This window comes from Salmo salar, unplaced genomic scaffold, assembly GCF_965601325.2.
Source record: "Salmo salar unplaced genomic scaffold, fSalSal1 ptg000432l, whole genome shotgun sequence".
Classification (NCBI taxonomy): Eukaryota; Metazoa; Chordata; class Actinopteri; order Salmoniformes; family Salmonidae; genus Salmo; species Salmo salar.
This window is the reverse complement of record NW_027675387.1, coordinates 2,225,369-2,232,544: the sequence shown is the minus strand read 5'-3', so window position 1 is coordinate 2,232,544 and position 7,176 is coordinate 2,225,369.

The window sequence follows — 7,176 nt, the reverse complement described above, 5'->3', positions numbered from 1 at the left end:
CCCATGAGGAAGAGGGAGAACGAACCCCCACCTTACTCCCATGGACAGATTCCCATGAGGAAGAGGGAGAACGAACCCCCACCTTACTCCCATGGACAGATTCCCATGAGGAAAAGGGAGAACGAACCCCCACCTTACTCCCATGGACAGATTCCCATGATGAAGAGGGAGAACGAACCCCCACCTTACTCCCATGGACAGATTCCCATGAGGAAAAGGGAGAACGAACCCCCACCTTACTCCCATGGACAGATTCCCATGAGGAAAAGGGAGAACGAACCCCCACCTTACTCCCATGGACAGATTCCCATGAGGAAAAGGGAGAACGAACCCCCACCTTACTCCCATGGACAGATTCCCATGAGGAAAAGGGAGAACGAACCCCCACCTTACTCCCATGGACAGAGTCCCATGAGGAAGAGGGAGAACGAAGCCCCACCTTACTCCCATGGACAGATTCCCATGAGGAAAAGGGAGAACGAACCCCCACCTTACTCCCATGGACAGATTCCCATGAGGAAAAGGGAGAACGAACCCCCACCTTACTCCCATGGACAGATTCCCATGAGGAAAAGGGAGAACGAACCCCCACCTTACTCCCATGGACAGATTCCCATGAGGAAGAGGGAGAACGAACCCCCACCTTACTCCCATGGACAGATTCCCATGAGGAAAAGGGAGAACGAACCCCCACCTTACTCCCATGGACAGATTCCCATGAGGAAAAGGGAGAACGAACCCCCACCTTACTCCCATGGACAGATTCCCGTGAGGAAGAGGGAGAACGAACCCCCACCTTACTCCCATGGACAGTTTCCCATGAGGAAAAGGGAGAACGAACCCCCACCTTACTCCCATGGACAGATTCCCATGAGGAAGAGGGAGAACGAACCCCCACCTTACTCCCATGGACAGATTCCCATGAGGAAAAGGGAGAACGAACCCCCACCTTACTCCCATGGACAGATTCCCCCACCTTACTCCCATGGACAGATTCCCCCACCTTACTCCCATGGACAGATTCCCCCACCTTACTCCCATGGACAGATTCCCCCACCTTACTCCCATGGACAGATTCCCATGAGTAAGAGGGAGAACGAACCCCCACCTTACTCCCATGGACAGATTCCCATGAGGAAGAGGGAGAACGAACCCCCACCTTACTCCCATGGACAGATTCCCCCACCTTACTCCCATGGACAGATTCCCATGAGGAAGAGGGAGAACGAACCCCCACCTTACTCCCATGGACAGATTCCCATGAGGAAGAGGGAGAACGAACCCCCACCTTACGCCCATGGACAGATTCCCATGAGGAAGAGGGAGAACGAACCCCCACCTTACTCCCATGGACAGATTCCCATGAGGAAGAGGGAAAACGAACCCCCACCTTACTCCCATGGACAGATTCCCCCACCTTACTCCCATGGACAGATTCCCATGAGGAAGAGGGAGAACGAACCCCCACCTTACTCCCATGGACAGATTCCCATGAGGAAAAGGGAGAACGAACCCCCACCTTACTCCCATGGACAGATTCCCATGAGGAAAAGGGAGAACGAACCCCCACCTTACTCCCATGGACAGATTCCCATGAGGAAGAGGGAGAACGAACCCCCACCTTACTCCCATGGACAGATTCCCATGAGGAAGAGGGAGAACAAACCCCCACCTTACTCCCATGGACAGATTCCCATGAGGAAAAGGGAGAACGAACCCCCATGGTAACTGGACACATGGAAATAAGAGGAACGGTAGAAGTAACGGAGGAAGAGGGGGCCTGCACACCTGGAGCAGAATGCGCACCCTCTCACTCAACAGGAAGAGGCCCAACAAAAACAAAGAGACACACAAGAATTGAAGAAGAAGGTTTCAATTGCTATGGTGGATTGATGAAAACCCTGAAAGCAATGGAAACAGAAATAGGGAAAAAGGAAACATTGAAACACAAAAGAAGGAAGAAAAGAAAAGGACCAGAAGAAAGAGCAACCAAGGAAGCCCTTTTAAACACCAGAGGAATCCCAAATAGGGGACAGTCTTGGTGAAGAATCTGAAGAAGAGGAAGAAAGTGGTAGACTTGGTATAAATCAACTAGAAAGAAGAAGTAAACTATTAACACAACAGATACAAGAGGAGTATGAACGAGCACAGGAAGAATATGTACAAGAGCAAGAAAGACAAGATGAGGCGATAGCTCGCAACCTACAGGAGAGCCTGAGATATGAGCCCACAGAAACAGATCGCAGAGTACTCAGAGAAGGGGCAAAGAAGAAAGCAGGACACTAGTCTAGTTCCGAATAAACAATGTCCAATCCTGATTAAAGGAAATCAAGAACACTACATACCATGGGCTACGCAGGACCTGGAAGGGTTGGTTGCCCGGTTGCCGGACCTCCATGAGGGAGCTGGAAAGTGGATCAGGACCTTTGAATAATTTACAATGGGGAAATTGCTGGCGGTGGGCGACATAAGGGCATTGTTGGCATGGGTAACGAGCGTGCAGAGAATGGGAGAAATCATGCAGGAGGGAGGAATCAACGGCACAGAGTGGGAAGTGTCAAGGGATGGACTGATGTTTGACAGGTATAGGCCTGCCGTCTGGAGGGCCCTAAGGGCAGCATACCCAACAAAATTGGACCCCAAGGCACTAAGGGGAGAGGCCATTGGAGCTACAGAAAACCCGGCTGCATACCTGCATGGACAATTGAAAAGATGGAGAATGGAAACAGAGCAGGACCCGGAGGAAAATGAACTGATGACAACAATATTCCGGACCTCAGTGGTGGAAGCCATGCCCCAGCCAGTAAGGAACCAACTGGAGGACGTAGTGGGACTTACTTCAAAACCTTACAAAGAATTTCTGTGACTATGTAATTCACGCTGTGGAGAAACATAGAAAGGAAGAGCAGAAACAAGCTGAACAAGGAAAGGAAATCCAGAGAAGGTTGGCCCAGTTGCAGCTGGAAGAACTGACCAAGGGAAAGAAGAAAGTCCAGGCCTCGGTAACCACTCCTGTGCCCGAGATTGGAACAATGGCTGCTGTTTCCCCAGGAGGGACGCAACCGTCAACCCCCGGGCGGGCCCAAGTGCCTGCCCCATTGCCAGTAGCAAATGTGTATGCACAGCCCCCGAATTGGAATGGTGGGAATAGACAACAGAAAAACATACAGGTGGATCAAGGGAGAGGGCCCAGGAACCCGCGGGGGTCGCCTGGTGTGTGTTGGGGTTGCTACCAACCAGGACACACCAGACGTGAATGTCCCACAAACCCGTGGCAGGATCGGACTGGGGATAACACCTACAATAGGCGTCCACCAACAAACAACAGCTCCGGTGGCTGGCGGCCACCTGCTGGTGGAAACCATAATGGCTGGGGCCCTACTGGGGGATGGCAGGGCAGCCAAAACCCACCCCCGGGCCCTGTGAACCCATGGTCAGGACCCAATCAGACGTACTAGGGGTGCCCAGAGAATCCTAAAGGGGAGGGTCAGTTCCCAATTCTAACCACAAGAGCTGACCAAGAACCTGTGTTGCAGGTTCAAATAGAGAATAAAGACATACCCATGATGATATATACTGGAGCCACTTACACATGTGTGAGTTCAAATTATGCCTCTCATCTCCCCATGTCTGGTAAATATGCCAAAACAATAGGATTCTCGGGAAATACGCAGCTAATTCCAATGACCGCTCCAGTTCATCTTACTGCCAATGGTAAATCAGCCACAATCCCAATACTGGTATCAGATCAAACACCAGTTAATCTTTTAGGAAGAGATGCCCTATGCAAAATGGGTATAGAAATTAAATGTTCCCCCGACGGGGTGATAATAGAAAAAATAGGACTACAATTACCAGTGGTAAGCACAGGAGTCATGGCCAACGTATATTGGTTAGGAGGAATTGAGACAGATGTAGACAGAACAGCGAGGAGATGGGGTAAATTTATTCAGGCCCAAATACCTAAAGCCGTTAGAGCAAAAGCTGAATATCACTGCACAATGCAATTTGACCCTCATCAGGACCCATTATTAGAACAGCTCTGGGTTATGGGGGCAAATGGTAGGAAAGCACCAATTATGTCCCAATATATAATCATTGGAGAACAGGGAGCAGCCATGGATGTGATGGATGAAGATGGATCTGAATTTGTACAAAAATGGTTCAATGTTTCTGACTCTATCCCTCACATCACATTGCTGGTGAATCAAGGTTTCACATCAAAAGATCTAGGACCCATGATGAGGAAAGCTAAAAAGACAATATGGGACAAAACAGACAATCCATTGATCTTCCATTCCGAAGATAAAGCATTTATCAAGATAGTAACCACTACAATGATGATTGGCGATTCTAGGGAGATAGAGGTCAGTGCAGGCCAACAAGTAGTGTTAGGTGAAGGGATAGGGCTACTTAGTGAGCTTAGAGAAGAAATGGAAAAAAAACATACCATCAGAAGTATGGTCACAACATGACACCGACGTGGGGCTTGTCAAATCAGCAAGTCCGATCAACATAAAAGTAAAACCAGACGCCAAACTCCCCTGGAAAGCCCAGTATCCTATGAAGCCTGAAGCTGAAGAAGGAATAAATTCAACAATTGAAGGATTGATCAAGACAGGAGTATTGATTGAGATGCCAAGTGTTTGCAATACACCTTTGCTACCTGTGCTTAAAGCCGATGGTAAAAAATGGAGATTGGTACATGACTTAAGGGCTATTAATGATATAGCACAAGATTGTCCAGCGGAAGTTCCCAATCCTCACACGCTGTTGACTAACGTTCCCCCAGATGCCAAATACTTCACCGTGATTGATCTATGTGGAGCATTTTTTAGTGTCCCCCTGGCGGAGGAATGTAGGTACTTGTTTGCATTTAGGTACAGAGGAAAAACTCTGTCTTACTCTCGTCTCCCCCAAGGATTTAAAAATAGCCCGCACTTGTTCAATCAAATATTGAGAGCAGATCTAGAAGAATTAATGCTTGACGGCACTCTGATCCAATATGTAGATGACCTGTTAATCTGTGCCTCCACAGTAGAACAGTGCCACTCAGACTCACTAAAAGTACTGCAGCCGTTAGCAGACGGAGGACACAAGGTCTCTAAAACAAAATTACAGTACTGTCAACCCCAGGTTGAGTACTTAGGCAGAACAATAGCCCATGGAACCAAAGCCATAGCTCCAGGACAGCTAGAGGGAATTAGCAAAGCACCATTACCACAAACGGTAGCGCAAATGATGACCTTTTTAGGAATGACAGGACTTAACCTGACTGGACAAAGGAGTATGTAGTCAAGACAGCTCCTCTGAGAGAAATAATGAAGGAAGCAGGACAGCTTAATCTAAGAGCACCGCTGGAGTGGAACGCGGATGCTGTAGTTGCGTTTGAAACACTTAAAAAAGAGATGCAGACAGCACCGGCCCTAGCGGCCCCCGACTACACTAAACCATTTTTGTTATACGTAGCAAATAGGTGTGACAACTATGCGGCTGCTATTCTCATGCAGGAAACATGTAGTGGTAGGAAGAAACAGCCTATTGCGTGCTACAGTACTAAATTAGATCCAGTAGCCCAAGGCTACCCACCCTGTTATCAGGGATTGGCAGCCTTGCATTAAAGATTTGCCTATTCACAGGGCTTAACCTGTTATGGCTAGGGGGCAGTATTTTCACGGCTGGATAAAAAACGTACCCGATTTAATCTGGTTACTACTCCTGCCCAGTAACTAGAATATGCATATAATTATTGGCTTTGGATAGAAAACACTCCAAAGTTTCTAAAACTGTTTGAATGATGTCTATGAGTATAACAGAACTCAAATGGCAGGTCAAAACCTGAGAGATTCCTTTACAGGAAGTGGCCTGTCTGACCATTTCTTGAACTTCTTTGCCATCTCTATCTTTTACAAATGATCTCTGCTCTAACGTGACACTTCCTACGTCTTCCATGGGCGCTCAGAGCCCGGGAAAAACAGAATGTCGTCATCCCAGCCCCAGGCTGAAACACATTATCGCCTTTCTCAAGTGGCCGATCAAGGGACTGTGGGCTTAGGCGCGTGCCCTGGCCGCCCCCGTCTTTGTGATTTTTCCTCTGTTTGCCGAAAAGGAGATTCCCGGTCGGAATATTATCGCTTTTTTTACGAGATAAATTGCATAAAAATGTATTTTAAACAGCGGTTGACATGCTTCGAAGTACGGTAATGGAATATTTAGACATTTTTTGTCACGAATTGCGCCATGCGCACGACCCTGATTTACCATTTCGGATAGTGTCTGGGACGCACGAACAAAACGCCGCTATTCGGATATAACGATGGATTATTTTGGACCAAACCAACATTTGTTATTGAAGTAGCAGTCCTGGGAGTGCATTCTGACGAAGACAACAAAAGGTAATCAAACTTTTATAATAGTAAATCTGATTTTGGTGAAGGCTAAACTTGCCGGGTGTCTAAATAGCTAGCCCGTGATGGCTGTGCTATGTACTTAGAATATTGCAAAATGTGCTTTCACCAAAAAGCTATTTTAAAATCGGACATATCGAGTGCATAGAGTTCTGTATCTATAATTCTTTAAATAATTGTTATGCTTTTTGTGAACGTTTATCGTGAGTAATTTAGTAAATTGTTAGCAAATTCCCCGGAAGTTTGCGGGGGGTATGCTAGTTCTGAACATCACATGCTAATGTAAAAAGCTGTTTTTTGATATAAATATGAACTTGATTGAACAAAACATGCATGTATTGTATAACATAATGTCCTAGGTGTGTCATCTGATGAAGATCATCAAAGGTTAGTGCTGCATTTAGCTGTGGTTTTGTTTTTTGTGACATTATATGCTAGCTTGAAAAATGGGTGTCTGATTATTTCTGGCTTGGTACTCTGCTGACATAATCTAATGTTTTGCTTTCGCTGTAAAGCCTTTTTGAAATCGGACAGTGTGGTTAGATAAAGGAGAGTCTTGTCTTTAAAATGCTGGGAAATAGTCATATGTTTGAAAAATTGAAGTTTTTGTATTTTTGAGGAATTTGTAATTCGCGCCATGCTTATCATTGGATATTGGAGCAGGTGTTCCGCTAGCGGAACGTCTAGATGTAAGAGGATAACTGGGTAGATGCTTTGCCGCTTGCACTAATGAGCAGTCGCATGGAAACTAACAGAAACACGCACTTGT